Source organism: Tasmannia lanceolata, unplaced genomic scaffold (assembly GCF_043159265.1).
Source record: "Tasmannia lanceolata isolate RefF3 unplaced genomic scaffold, GAP_Taslan_0.1 ptg000003l, whole genome shotgun sequence".
NCBI classification, from domain to species: Eukaryota; Viridiplantae; Streptophyta; class Magnoliopsida; order Canellales; family Winteraceae; genus Tasmannia; species Tasmannia lanceolata.
In genome coordinates this window covers 31,168,641-31,181,981 of record NW_027518680.1, presented here as the reverse complement: position 1 = coordinate 31,181,981, position 13,341 = coordinate 31,168,641, and the positions used below count along the sequence as shown (strand labels likewise).

Below are 13,341 nucleotides of genomic sequence, written 5' to 3'. Positions count from 1 at the left end.
CTAGGAGGCGACGCACTAAACGTGCGTTTCAGTTCGCTTCGATATTCCAGAACCGAAAGATTGTTCGAAAAAAGTGGTAGAAAGCCGAAAAAAGTGACAGGGGTGCAACACGAGGACTTCCCAGGAGGTCACCCATCCTAGTACTACTCTCGCCCAAGCACGCTTAACTTCGGAGTTCTGATGGGATCCAGTGCATTTGTGCTGGTATGATCGCACCCAGCATGCCTCTCCATTGTCAAAGTAATAAAGAGTTTCCACTCGCATTGTCGTACGAAGTCCGTTTAAATGAAAGTGCGAAAAAATCCTGCTAGATGCCATCGGATGGACGATCCGAGCATGTCGGGAAGCCGGATAACCGCCAGAGCTGTCATCGCGCGATGAATCTTCCCGATTACCCCCGAATAAATATAAGAATCGCCACGATCTGACGGGCGGATCAAAAGTTATCGTCGGAACGATATTTGTGCACCAAGGGTAGCTCACGGCCAGTAAACACCTTCCGACCGGATTCATGACTCGCATCCACTAGTACACTCATCCGCTATAGCCTGTACGTCACTGAATCTGAACAAACCCCCGCTATAATTTGACCGCAAATGAAATGTCAGAACGAATTCCGTTTATCGAATCAAACGACACTATCACCCCGCCATAATAAAGACCGGACGTCTTTGAATTCACCATCCGGAAGAAAATAAAAAGATCCGAACCGAAACGTAGGAGGCGACGCACTAAACGTGCGTTTCAGTTCGCATCGATGTTCCAGAACCGAAAGATTGTTCGAAAAAAGTGGTAGATAGCCGAAAAAAGTGACAGGGGTGCAACACGAGGACTTTCCAGGAGGTCACCCATCCTAGTACTACTCTCGCCCAAGCACGCTTAACTTCGGAGTTCTGATGGGATCCAGTGCATTTGTGCTGGTATGATCGCACCCAGCATGCCTCTCCATTGTCAAAGTAATAAAGAGTTTCCACTCGCATTGTCGTACGAAGTCCGTTTAAATGAAAGTGCGAAAAAATCCTGCTAGATGACACCGGATGGACGATCCGAGCATGTCGGAAAGCCGGATGACCGCCAGGGCTGTCATCGCGCGATGAATCTTCCCGAGTACCCCCGAATCAATATAAGAATCGCGACGATCTGACGGGCGGATCAAAAGTTATCGTCGGAACGATATTTGTGCACCAAGGGTAGCTCACGGCCAGTAAACACCTTCCGACCGGATTCATGACTCGCATCCACTAGTACACTCATCCGCTATAGCCTGTACGTCACTGAATCTGAACAAACCCCCGCTATAATTTGACCGCAAATGAAATGTCAGAACGAATTCCGTTTATCGAATCAAACGACACTATCACCCCGCCATAATAAAGACCGGACGTCTTCGAATTCACCATCCGGAAGAAAATAAAAAGATCCGAACCGAAACCTAGGAGGCGACGCACTAAACGTGCGTTTCAGTTCGCTTCGATATTCCAGAACCGAAAGATTGTTCGAAAAAAGTGGTAGAAAGCCGAAAAAAGTGACAGGGGTGCAACACGAGGACTTCCCAGGAGGTCACCCATCCTAGTACTACTCTCGCCCAAGCACGCTTAACTTCGGGGTTCTGATGGGATCCAGTGCATTTGTGCTGGTATGATCGCACCCAGCATGCCTCTCCAATGTCAAAGTAATAAAGAGTTTCCACTTACATTGTCGTACGAAGTCCGTTTAAATGAAAGTGCGAAAAAATCCTGCTAGATGACATCGTATGGACGATCCGAGCATGTCGGGAAGCCGGATGACTGCCAGGGCTGTCATCGCGCGATGAATCTTCCCGATTACCCCCGAATCAATATAAGAATCGCCACGATCTGACGGGCGGATCAAAAGTTATCGTCGGAACGATATTTGTGCACCAAGGGTAGCTCACGGCCAGTAAACACCTTCCGACCGGATTCATGACTCGCATCCACTAGTACACTCATCCGCTATAGCCTGTACGTTACTGAATCTGAACAAACCCCCGCTATAATTTGACCGCAAATGAAATGTCATAACGAATTCCGTTTATCGAATCAAACGACACTATCACCCCGCCATAATAAAGACCGGACGTATTTGAATTCACTATCCGGCAGAAAATAAAAAGATCCCAACCGAAACGTAGGAGGCGTCGCACTAAACGTGCGTTTCAGTTCGCATCGATGTTCCAGAACCGAAAGATTGTTCGAAAAAAGTGGTAGATAGCCGAAAAAAGTGACAGGGGTGCAACACGAGGACTTCCCAGGAGGTCACCCATCCTAGTACTACTCTCGCCCAAGCACGCTTAACTTCGGAGTTCTGATGGGATCCAGGGTATTTGTGCTGGTATGATCGCACCCAGCATGCCTCTCCATTGTCAAAGTAATAAAGAGTTTCCACTCGCATTGTCGTACGAAGTCCGTTTAAATGAAAGTGCGAAAAAATCCTGCTAGATGACACCGGATGGACGATCCGAGCATGTCGGAAAGCCGGATGACCGCCAGGGCTGTCATCGCGCGATGAATCTTCCCGAGTACCCCCGAATCAATATAAGAATCGCCACGATCTGACGGGCGGATCAAAAGTTATCGTCGGAACGATATTTGTGCACCAAGGGTAGCTCACGGCCAGTAAACACCTTCCGACCGGATTCATGACTCGCATCCACTAGTACACTCATCCGCTATAGCCTGTACGTCACTGAATCTGAACAAACCCCCGCTATAATTTGACCGCAAATGAAATGTCAGAACGAATTCCGTTTATCGAATCAAACGACACTATCACCCCGCCATAATAAAGACCGGACGTCTTTGAATTCACCATCCGGAAGAAAATAAAAAGATCCGAACCGAAACGTAGGAGGCGTCGCAATAAACGTGCGTTTCAGTTCGCATCGATGTTCCAGAACCGAAAGATTGTTCGAAAAAAGTGGTAGATAGCCGAAAAAAGTGACTGGGGTGCAACACGAGGACTTCCCAGGAGGTCACCCATCCTAGTACTACTCTCGCCCAAGCACGCTTAACTTCGGAGTTCTGATGGGATCCAGTGCATTTGTGCTGGTATGATCGCACCCAGCATGCCTCTCCATTGTCAAAGTAATAAAGAGTTTCCACTCGCATTGTCGTACGAAGTCCGTTTAAATGAAAGTGCGAAAAAATCCTGCTAGATGACACCGGATGGACGATCCGAGCATGTCGGAAAGCCGGATGACCGCCAAGGCTGTCATCGCGCGATTAATCTTCCCGAGTACCCCCGAATCAATATAAGAATCGCCACGATCTGACGGGCGGATCAAAAGTTATCGTCGGAACGATATTTGTGCACCAAGGGTAGCTCACGGCCAGTAAACACCTTCCGACCAGATTCATGACTCGCATCCACTAGTACACTCATCCGCTATAGCCTGTACGTCACTGAATCTGAACAAACCCCCGCTATAATTTGACCGCAAATGAAATGTCAGAACGAATTCCGTTTATCGAATCAAACGACACTATCACCCCGCCATAATAAAGACCGGACGTCTTTGAATTAACCATCCGGAAGAAAATAAAAAGATCCGTACCGAAACGTAGGAGGCGACGCACTAAACGTGCGTTTCAGTTCGCATCGATGTTCCAGAACCGAAAGATTGTTCGAAAAAAGTGGTAGATAGCCGAAAAAAGTGACAGGGGTGCAACACGAGGACTTCCCAGGAGGTCACCCATCCTAGTACTACTCTCGCCCAAGCACGCTTAACTTCGGAGTTCTGATGGGATCCAGTGCATTTGTGCTGGTATGATCGCACCCAGCATGCCTCTCCATTGTCAAAGTAATAAAGAGTTTCCACTCGCATTGTCGTACGAAGTCCGTTTAAATGAAAGTGCGAAAAAATCCTGCTAGATGACACCGGATGGACGATCCGAGCATGTCGGAAAGCCGGATGACCACCAAGGCTGTCATCGCGCGATTAATCTTCCCGAGTACCCCCGAATCAATATAAGAATCGCCACGATCTGACGGGCGGATCAAAAGTTATCGTCGGAACGATATTTGTGCACCAAGGGTAGCTCACGGCCAGTAAACACCTTCCGACCGGATTCATGACTTTCATCCACTAGTACACTCATCCGCTATAGCGTGTACGTCACTGAATCTAAACAAACCCCCGCTATAATTTGACCGCAAATGAAATGTCAGAACGAATTCCGTTTATCGAATCAAACGACACTATCACCCCGCCATAATAAAGACCGGACGTCTTCGAATTCACCATCCGGAAGAAAATAAAAAGATCCGAACCGAAACCTAGGAGGCGACGCACTAAACGTGCGTTTCAGTTCGCTTCGATATTCCAGAACCGAAAGATTGTTCGAAAAAAGTGGTAGAAAGCCGAAAAAAGTGACAGGGGTGCAACACGAGGACTTCCCAGGAGGTCACCCATCCTAGTACTACTCTCGCCCAAGCACGCTTAACTTCGGGGTTCTGATGGGATCCAGTGCATTTGTGCTGGTATGATCGCACCCAGCATGCCTCTCCAATGTCAAAGTAATAAAGAGTTTCCACTTACATTGTCGTACGAAGTCCGTTTAAATGAAAGTGCGAAAAAATCCTGCTAGATGACATCGTATGGACGATCCGAGCATGTCGGGAAGCCGGATGACTGCCAGGGCTGTCATCGCGCGATGAATCTTCCCGATTACCCCCGAATCAATATAAGAATCGCCACGATCTGACGGGCGGATCAAAAGTTATCGTCGGAACGATATTTGTGCACCAAGGGTAGCTCACGGCCAGTAAACACCTTCCGACCGGATTCATGACTCGCATCCACTAGTACACTCATCCGCTATAGCCTGTACGTTACTGAATCTGAACAAACCCCCGCTATAATTTGACCGCAAATGAAATGTCAGAACGAATTCCGTTTATCGAATCAAACGACACTATCACCCCGCCATAATAAAGACCGGACGTATTTGAATTCACTATCCGGCAGAAAATAAAAAGATCCCAACCGAAACGTAGGAGGCGTCGCACTAAACGTGCGTTTCAGTTCGCATCGATGTTCCAGAACCGAAAGATTGTTCGAAAAAAGTGGTAGATAGCCGAAAAAAGTGACAGGGGTGCAACACGAGGACTTCCCAGGAGGTCACCCATCCTAGTACTACTCTCGCCCAAGCACGCTTAACTTCGGAGTTCTGATGGGATCCAGGGTATTTGTGCTGGTATGATCGCACCCAGCATGCCTCTCCATTGTCAAAGTAATAAAGAGTTTCCACTCGCATTGTCGTACGAAGTCCGTTTAAATGAAAGTGCGAAAAAATCCTGCTAGATGACACCGGATGGACGATCCGAGCATGTCGGAAAGCCGGATGACCGCCAGGGCTGTCATCGCGCGAAGAATCTTCCCGAGTACCCCCGAATCAATATAAGAATCGCCACGATCTGACGGGCGGATCAAAAGTTATCGTCGGAACGATATTTGTGCACCAAGGGTAGCTCACGGCCAGTAAACACCTTCCGACCGGATTCATGACTCGCATCCACTAGTACACTCATCCGCTATAGCCTGTACGTCACTGAATCTGAACAAACCCCCGCTATAATTTGACCGCAAATGAAATGTCAGAACGAATTCCGTTTATCGAATCAAACGACACTATCACCCCGCCATAATAAAGACCGGACGTCTTTGAATTCACCATCCGGAAGAAAATAAAAAGATCCGAACCGAAACGTAGGAGGCGTCGCAATAAACGTGCGTTTCAGTTCGCATCGATGTTCCAGAACCGAAAGATTGTTCGAAAAAAGTGGTAGATAGCCGAAAAAAGTGACTGGGGTGCAACACGAGGACTTCCCAGGAGGTCACCCATCCTAGTACTACTCTCGCCCAAGCACGCTTAACTTCGGAGTTCTGATGGGATCCAGTGCATTTGTGCTGGTATGATCGCACCCAGCATGCCTCTCCATTGTCAAAGTAATAAAGAGTTTCCACTCGCATTGTCGTACGAAGTCCGTTTAAATGAAAGTGCGAAAAAATCCTGCTAGATGACACCGGATGGACGATCCGAGCATGTCGGGAAGCCGGATGACCGCCAGGGCTGTCATCGCGCGATGAATCTTCCCGAGTACCCCCGAATCAATATAAGAATCGCGACGATCTGACGGGCGGATCAAAAGTTATCGTCGGAACGATATTTGTGCACCAAGGGTAGCTCACGGCCAGTAAACACCTTCCGACCGGATTCATGACTCGCATCCACTAGTACACTCATCCGCTATAGCCTGTACGTCACTGAATCTGAACAAACCCCCGCTATAATTTGACCGCAAATGAAATGTCAGAACGAATTCCGTTTATCGAATCAAACGACACTATCACCCCGCCATAATAAAGACCGGACGTCTTTGAATTAACCATCCGGAAGAAAATAAAAAGATCCGTACCGAAACGTAGGAGGCGACGTACTAAACGTGCGTTTCAGTTCGCATCGATGTTCCAGAACCGAAAGATTGTTCGAAAAAAGTGGTAGATAGCCGAAAAAAGTGACAGGGGTGCAACACGAGGACTTCCCAGGAGGTCACCCATCCTAGTACTACTCTCGCCCAAGCACGCTTAACATCGGAGTTCTGATGGGATCCAGTGCATTTGTGCTGGTATGATCGCACCCAGCATGCCTCTCCATTGTCAAAGTAATAAAGAGTTTCCACTCGCATTGTCGTACGAAGTCCGTTTAAATGAAAGTGCGAAAAAATCCTGCTAGATGCCATCGGATGGACGATCCGAGCATGTCGGGAAGCCGGATAACCGCCAGAGCTGTCATCGCGCGATGAATCTTCCCGATTACCCCCGAATAAATATAAGAATCGCCACGATCTGACGGGCGGATCAAAAGTTATCGTCGGAACGATATTTGTGCACCAAGGGTAGCTCACGGCCAGTAAACACCTTCCGACCGGATTCATGACTCGCATCCACTAGTACACTCATCCGCTATAGCCTGTACGTCACTGAATCTGAACAAACCCCCGCTATAATTTGACCGCAAATGAAATGTCAGAACGAATTCCGTTTATCGAATCAAACGACACTATCACCCCGCCATAATAAAGACCGGACGTCTTTGAATTCACCATCCGGAAGAAAATAAAAAGATCCGAACCGAAACGTAGGAGGCGACGCACTAAACGTGCGTTTCAGTTCGCATCGATGTTCCAGAACCGAAAGATTGTTCGAAAAAAGTGGTAGATAGCCGAAAAAAGTGACAGGGGTGCAACACGAGGACTTTCCAGGAGGTCACCCATCCTAGTACTACTCTCGCCCAAGCACGCTTAACTTCGGAGTTCTGATGGGATCCAGTGCATTTGTGCTGGTATGATCGCACCCAGCATGCCTCTCCATTGTCAAAGTAATAAAGAGTTTCCACTCGCATTGTCGTACGAAGTCCGTTTAAATGAAAGTGCGAAAAAATCCTGCTAGATGACACCGGATGGACGATCCGAGCATGTCGGAAAGCCGGATGACCGCCAGGGCTGTCATCGCGCGATGAATCTTCCCGAGTACCCCCGAATCAATATAAGAATCGCGACGATCTGACGGGCGGATCAAAAGTTATCGTCGGAACGATATTTGTGCACCAAGGGTAGCTCACGGCCAGTAAACACCTTCCGACCGGATTCATGACTCGCATCCACTAGTACACTCATCCGCTATAGCCTGTACGTCACTGAATCTGAACAAACCCCCGCTATAATTTGACCGCAAATGAAATGTCAGAACGAATTCCGTTTATCGAATCAAACGACACTATCACCCCGCCATAATAAAGACCGGACGTCTTCGAATTCACCATCCGGAAGAAAATAAAAAGATCCGAACCGAAACCTAGGAGGCGACGCACTAAACGTGCGTTTCAGTTCGCTTCGATATTCCAGAACCGAAAGATTGTTCGAAAAAAGTGGTAGAAAGCCGAAAAAAGTGACAGGGGTGCAACACGAGGACTTCCCAGGAGGTCACCCATCCTAGTACTACTCTCGCCCAAGCACGCTTAACTTCGGGGTTCTGATGGGATCCAGTGCATTTGTGCTGGTATGATCGCACCCAGCATGCCTCTCCAATGTCAAAGTAATAAAGAGTTTCCACTTACATTGTCGTACGAAGTCCGTTTAAATGAAAGTGCGAAAAAATCCTGCTAGATGACATCGTATGGACGATCCGAGCATGTCGGGAAGCCGGATGACCGCCAGGGCTGTCATCGCGCGATGAATCTTCCCGATTACCCCCGAATCAATATAAGAATCGCCACGATCTGACGGGCGGATCAAAAGTTATCGTCGGAACGATATTTGTGCACCAAGGGTAGCTCACGGCCAGTAAACACCTTCCGACCGGATTCATGACTTTCATCCACTAGTACACTCATCCGCTATAGCTTGTACGTCACTGAATCTGAACAAACCCCCGCTATAATTTGACAGCAAATGAAATGTCAGAACGAATTCCGTTTATCGAATCAAACGACACTATCACCCCGCCATAATAAAGACCGGACGTATTTGAATTCACTATCCGGCAGAAAATAAAAAGATCCCAACCGAAACGTAGGAGGCGTCGCACTAAACGTGCGTTTCAGTTCGCATCGATGTTCCAGAACCGAAAGATTGTTCGAAAAAAGTGGTAGATAGCCGAAAAAAGTGACAGGGGTGCAACACGAGGACTTCCCAGGAGGTCACCCATCCTAGTACTACTCTCGCCCAAGCACGCTTAACTTCGGAGTTCTGATGGGATCCAGTGCATTTGTGCTGGTATGATCGCACCCAGCATGCCTCTCCATTGTCAAAGTAATAAAGAGTTTCCACTCGCATTGTCGTACGAAGTCCGTTTAAATGAAAGTGCGAAAAAATCCTGCTAGATGACACCGGATGGACGATCCGAGCATGTCGGAAAGCCGGATGACCCCCAAGGCTGTCATCGCGCGATTAATCTTCCCGAGTACCCCCGAATCAATATAAGAATCGCCACGATCTGACGGGCGGATCAAAAGTTATCGTCGGAACGATATTTGTGCACCAAGGGTAGCTCACGGCCAGTAAACACCTTCCGACCGGATTCATGACTTTCATCCACTAGTACACTCATCCGCTATAGCTTGTACGTCACTGAATCTAAACAAACCCCCGCTATAATTTGACCGCAAATGAAATGTCAGAACGAATTCCGTTTATCGAATCAAACGACACTATCACCCCGCCATAATAAAGACCGGACGTATTTGAATTCACTATCCGGCAGAAAATAAAAAGATCCCAACCGAAACGTAGGAGGCGTCGCACTAAACGTGCGTTTCAGTTCGCATCGATGTTCCAGAACCGAAAGATTGTTCGAAAAAAGTGGTAGATAGCCGAAAAAAGTGACAGGGGTGCAACACGAGGACTTCCCAGGAGGTCACCCATCCTAGTACTACTCTCGCCCAAGCACGCTTAACTTCGGAGTTCTGATGGGATCCAGTGCATTTGTGCTGGTATGATCGCACCCAGCATGCCTCTCCATTGTCAAAGTAATAAAGAGTTTCCACTCGCATTGTCGTACGAAGTCCGTTTAAATGAAAGTGCGAAAAAATCCTGCTAGATGACACCGGATGGACGATCCGAGCATGTCGGAAAGCCGGATGACCGCCAAGGCTGTCATCGCGCGATTAATCTTCCCGAGTACCCCCGAATCAATATAAGAATCGCCACGATCTGACGGGCGGATCAAAAGTTATCGTCGGAACGATATTTGTGCACCAAGGGTAGCTCACGGCCAGTAAACACCTTCCGACCGGATTCATGACTCGCATCCACTAGTACACTCATCCGCTATAGCCTGTACGTCACTGAATCTGAACAAACCCCCGCTATAATTTGACCGCAAATGAAATGTCAGAACGAATTCTGTTTATCGAATCAAACGACACTATCACCCCGCCATAATAAAGACCGGACGTCTTTGAATTCACCATCCGGAAGAAAATAAAAAGATCCGAACCGAAACGTAGGAGGCGACGCACTAAACGTGCGTTTCAGTTCGCATCGATGTTCCAGAACCGAAAGATTGTTCGAAAAAAGTGGTAGATAGCCGAAAAAAGTGACAGGGGTGCAACACGAGGACTTCCCAGGAGGTCACCCATCCTAGTACTACTCTCGCCCAAGCACGCTTAACTTCGGAGTTCTGATGGGATCCAGTGCATTTGTGCTGGTATGATCGAACCCAGCATGCCTCTCCATTGTCAAAGTAATATAGAGTTTCCACTCGCATTGTCGTACGAAGTCCGTTTAAATGAAAGTGCGAAAAAATCCTGCTAGATGACACCGGATGGACGATCCGAGCATGTCGGAAAGCCGGATGACCGCCAAGGCTGTCATCGCGCGATTAATCTTCCCGAGTACCCCCGAATCAATATAAGAATCGCCACGATCTGACGGGCGGATCAAAAGTTATCGTCGGAACGATATTTGTGCACCAAGGGTAGCTCACGGCCAGTAAACACCTTCCGACCGGATTCATGACTCGCATCCACTAGTACACTCATCCGCTATAGCCTGTACGTCACTGAATCTGAACAAACCCCCGCTATAATTTGACCGCAAATGAAATGTCAGAACGAATTCCGTTTATCGAATCAAACGACACTATCACCCCGCCATAATAAAGACCGGACGTCTTTGAATTAACCATCCGGAAGAAAATAAAAAGATCCGTACCGAAACGTAGGAGGCGACGCACTAAACGTGCGTTTCAGTTCGCATCGATGTTCCAGAACCGAAAGATTGTTCGAAAAAAGTGGTAGATAGCCGAAAAAAGTGACAGGGGTGCAACACGAGGACTTCCCAGGAGGTCACCCATCCTAGTACTACTCTCGCCCAAGCACGCTTAACTTCGGAGTTCTGATGGGATCCAGTGCATTTGTGCTGGTATGATCGCACCCAGCATGCCTCTCCATTGTCAAAGTAATAAAGAGTTTCCACTCGCATTGTCGTACGAAGTCCGTTTAAATGAAAGTGCGAAAAAATCCTGCTAGATGACACCGGATGGACGATCCGAGCATGTCGGAAAGCCGGATGACCACCAAGGCTGTCATCGCGCGATTAATCTTCCCGAGTACCCCCGAATCAATATAAGAATCGCCACGATCTGACGGGCGGATCAAAAGTTATCGTCGGAACGATATTTGTGCACCAAGGGTAGCTCACGGCCAGTAAACACCTTCCGACCGGATTCATGACTTTCATCCACTAGTACACTCATCCGCTATAGCTTGTACGTCACTGAATCTAAACAAACCCCCGCTATAATTTGACCGCAAATGAAATGTCAGAACGAATTCCGTTTATCGAATCAAACGACACTATCACCCCGCCATAATAAAGACCGGACGTATTTGAATTCACTATCCGGCAGAAAATAAAAAGATCCCAACCGAAACGTAAGAGGCGTCGCACTAAACGTGCGTTTCAGTTCGCATCGATGTTCCAGAACCGAAAGATTGTTCGAAAAAAGTGGTAGATAGCCGAAAAAAGTGACAGGGGTGCAACACGAGGACTTCCCAGGAGGTCACCCATCCTAGTACTACTCTCGCCCAAGCACGCTTAACTTCGGAGTTCTGATGGGATCCAGTGCATTTGTGCTGGTATGATCGCACCCAGCATGCCTCTCCATTGTCAAAGTAATAAAGAGTTTCCACTCGCATTGTCGTACGAAGTCCGTTTAAATGAAAGTGCGAAAAAATCCTGCTAGATGACACCGGATCGACGATCCGAGCATGTCGGAAAGCCGGATGACCGCCAAGGCTGTCATCGCGCGATTAATCTTCCCGAGTACCCCCGAATCAATATCAGAATCGCCACGATCTGACGGGCGGATCAAAAGTTATCGTCGGAACGATATTTGTGCACCAAGGGTAGCTCACGGCCAGTAAACACCTTCCGACCGGATTCATGACTCGCATCCACTAGTACACTCATCCGCTATAGCCTGTACGTCACTGAATCTGAACAAACCCCCGCTATAATTTGACCACAAATGAAATGTCAGAACGAATTCCGTTTATCGAATCAAACGACACTATCACCCCGCCATAATAAAGACCGGACGTCTTTGAATTCACCATCCGGAAGAAAATAAAAAGATCCGTACCGAAACGTAGGAGACGACGCACTAAACGTGCGTTTCAGTTCGCATCGATGTTCCAAAACCGAAAGATTGTTCGAAAAAAGTGGTAGATAGCCGAAAAAAGTGACAGGGGTGCAACACGAGGACTTCCCAGGAGGTCACCCATCCTAGTACTACTCTCGCCCAAGCACGCTTAACTTCGGAGTTCTGATGGGATCCAGTGCATTTGAGCTGGTATGATCGCACCCAGCATGCCTCTCCATTGTCAAAGTAATAAAGAGTTTCCACTCGCATTGTCGTACGAAGTCCGTTTAAATGAAAGTGCGAAAAAATCCTGCTAGATGACACCGGATGGACGATCCGAGCATGTCGGGAAGCCGGATGACCGCCAAGGCTGTCATCGCGCGATGAATCTTTCCGAGTACCCCCGAATCAATATAAGAATCGCTACGATCTGACGGGCGGATCAAAAGTTATCGTCGGAACGATATTTGTGCACCAAGGGTAGCTCACGGCCAGTAAACACCTTCCGACCGGATTCATGACTCGCATCCACTAGTACACTCATCCGCTATAGCCTGTACGTCACTGAATCTGAACAAACCCCCGCTATAATTTGACCGCAAATGAAATGTCAGAACGAATTCCGTTTATCGAATCAAACGACACTATCACCCCGCCATAATAAAGACCGGACGTCTTTGAATTCACCATCCGGAAGAAAATAAAAAGATCCGAACCGAAACCTAGGAGGCGACGCACTAAACGTGCGTTTCAGTTCGCTTTGATATTCCAGAACCGAAAGATTGTTCGAAAAAAGTGGTAGATAGCCGAAAAAAGTGACAGGGGTGCAACACGAGGACTTCCCAGGAGGTCACCCATCCTAGTACTACTCTCGCCCAAGCACGCTTAACTTCGGAGTTCTGATGGGATCCAGTGCATTTGTGCTGGTATGATCGCACCCAGCATGCCTCTCCATTGTCAAAGTAATAAAGAGTTTCCACTCGCATTGTCGTACGAAGTCCGTTTAAATGAAAGTGCGAAAAAATCCTGCTAGATGACACCGGATGGACGATCCGAGCATGTCGGGAAGACGGATGACTGCCAAGGCTGTCATCGCGCGATGAATCTTCCCGAGTACCCCCGAATCAATATAAGAATCGCTACGATCTGACGGGCGGATCAAAAGTTATCGTCGG

At 47.9% G+C, this 13,341-nt stretch overlaps 19 non-coding genes across 19 annotated transcripts; all 19 read right to left on the bottom strand.

The window, feature by feature from the left end:
- Positions 1–99: 99 nt before the first annotated feature.
- LOC143872176 (5S ribosomal RNA) lies at positions 100–218 on the bottom strand. The gene has a single exon (XR_013246933.1). It is a non-coding gene; the product is annotated as a 5S ribosomal RNA (ribosomal RNA).
- A 597-nt stretch (positions 219–815) lies between these two features.
- On the bottom strand, positions 816–934 carry LOC143873793 (5S ribosomal RNA). The gene has a single exon (XR_013248492.1). It is a non-coding gene; the product is annotated as a 5S ribosomal RNA (ribosomal RNA).
- A 597-nt stretch (positions 935–1,531) lies between these two features.
- On the bottom strand, positions 1,532–1,650 carry LOC143874092 (5S ribosomal RNA). Its single transcript, XR_013248783.1, has one exon. It is a non-coding gene; the product is annotated as a 5S ribosomal RNA (ribosomal RNA).
- Positions 1,651–2,247: 597 nt separating this feature from the next.
- Positions 2,248–2,366, bottom strand: LOC143873551 (5S ribosomal RNA). The gene has a single exon (XR_013248256.1). It is a non-coding gene; the product is annotated as a 5S ribosomal RNA (ribosomal RNA).
- A 597-nt stretch (positions 2,367–2,963) lies between these two features.
- LOC143872175 (5S ribosomal RNA) lies at positions 2,964–3,082 on the bottom strand. Its single transcript, XR_013246932.1, has one exon. It is a non-coding gene; the product is annotated as a 5S ribosomal RNA (ribosomal RNA).
- A 597-nt stretch (positions 3,083–3,679) lies between these two features.
- Positions 3,680–3,798, bottom strand: LOC143872173 (5S ribosomal RNA). The gene has a single exon (XR_013246930.1). It is a non-coding gene; the product is annotated as a 5S ribosomal RNA (ribosomal RNA).
- Positions 3,799–4,395: 597 nt separating this feature from the next.
- LOC143874091 (5S ribosomal RNA) lies at positions 4,396–4,514 on the bottom strand. Its single transcript, XR_013248782.1, has one exon. It is a non-coding gene; the product is annotated as a 5S ribosomal RNA (ribosomal RNA).
- A 597-nt stretch (positions 4,515–5,111) lies between these two features.
- LOC143873550 (5S ribosomal RNA) lies at positions 5,112–5,230 on the bottom strand. Its single transcript, XR_013248255.1, has one exon. It is a non-coding gene; the product is annotated as a 5S ribosomal RNA (ribosomal RNA).
- Positions 5,231–5,827: 597 nt separating this feature from the next.
- Positions 5,828–5,946, bottom strand: LOC143872172 (5S ribosomal RNA). Its single transcript, XR_013246929.1, has one exon. It is a non-coding gene; the product is annotated as a 5S ribosomal RNA (ribosomal RNA).
- A 597-nt stretch (positions 5,947–6,543) lies between these two features.
- On the bottom strand, positions 6,544–6,662 carry LOC143873619 (5S ribosomal RNA). Its single transcript, XR_013248321.1, has one exon. It is a non-coding gene; the product is annotated as a 5S ribosomal RNA (ribosomal RNA).
- Positions 6,663–7,259: 597 nt separating this feature from the next.
- Positions 7,260–7,378, bottom strand: LOC143873792 (5S ribosomal RNA). The gene has a single exon (XR_013248491.1). It is a non-coding gene; the product is annotated as a 5S ribosomal RNA (ribosomal RNA).
- Positions 7,379–7,975: 597 nt separating this feature from the next.
- Positions 7,976–8,094, bottom strand: LOC143874090 (5S ribosomal RNA). The gene has a single exon (XR_013248781.1). It is a non-coding gene; the product is annotated as a 5S ribosomal RNA (ribosomal RNA).
- Positions 8,095–8,691: 597 nt separating this feature from the next.
- Positions 8,692–8,810, bottom strand: LOC143872171 (5S ribosomal RNA). The gene has a single exon (XR_013246928.1). It is a non-coding gene; the product is annotated as a 5S ribosomal RNA (ribosomal RNA).
- Positions 8,811–9,407: 597 nt separating this feature from the next.
- Positions 9,408–9,526, bottom strand: LOC143872170 (5S ribosomal RNA). The gene has a single exon (XR_013246927.1). It is a non-coding gene; the product is annotated as a 5S ribosomal RNA (ribosomal RNA).
- A 597-nt stretch (positions 9,527–10,123) lies between these two features.
- Positions 10,124–10,242, bottom strand: LOC143874402 (5S ribosomal RNA). Its single transcript, XR_013249083.1, has one exon. It is a non-coding gene; the product is annotated as a 5S ribosomal RNA (ribosomal RNA).
- A 597-nt stretch (positions 10,243–10,839) lies between these two features.
- LOC143872169 (5S ribosomal RNA) lies at positions 10,840–10,958 on the bottom strand. The gene has a single exon (XR_013246926.1). It is a non-coding gene; the product is annotated as a 5S ribosomal RNA (ribosomal RNA).
- Positions 10,959–11,555: 597 nt separating this feature from the next.
- Positions 11,556–11,674, bottom strand: LOC143872168 (5S ribosomal RNA). Its single transcript, XR_013246925.1, has one exon. It is a non-coding gene; the product is annotated as a 5S ribosomal RNA (ribosomal RNA).
- A 597-nt stretch (positions 11,675–12,271) lies between these two features.
- On the bottom strand, positions 12,272–12,390 carry LOC143873509 (5S ribosomal RNA). Its single transcript, XR_013248217.1, has one exon. It is a non-coding gene; the product is annotated as a 5S ribosomal RNA (ribosomal RNA).
- A 597-nt stretch (positions 12,391–12,987) lies between these two features.
- Positions 12,988–13,106, bottom strand: LOC143872167 (5S ribosomal RNA). Its single transcript, XR_013246924.1, has one exon. It is a non-coding gene; the product is annotated as a 5S ribosomal RNA (ribosomal RNA).
- Between the last annotated feature and the right edge of the window lie 235 nt (positions 13,107–13,341).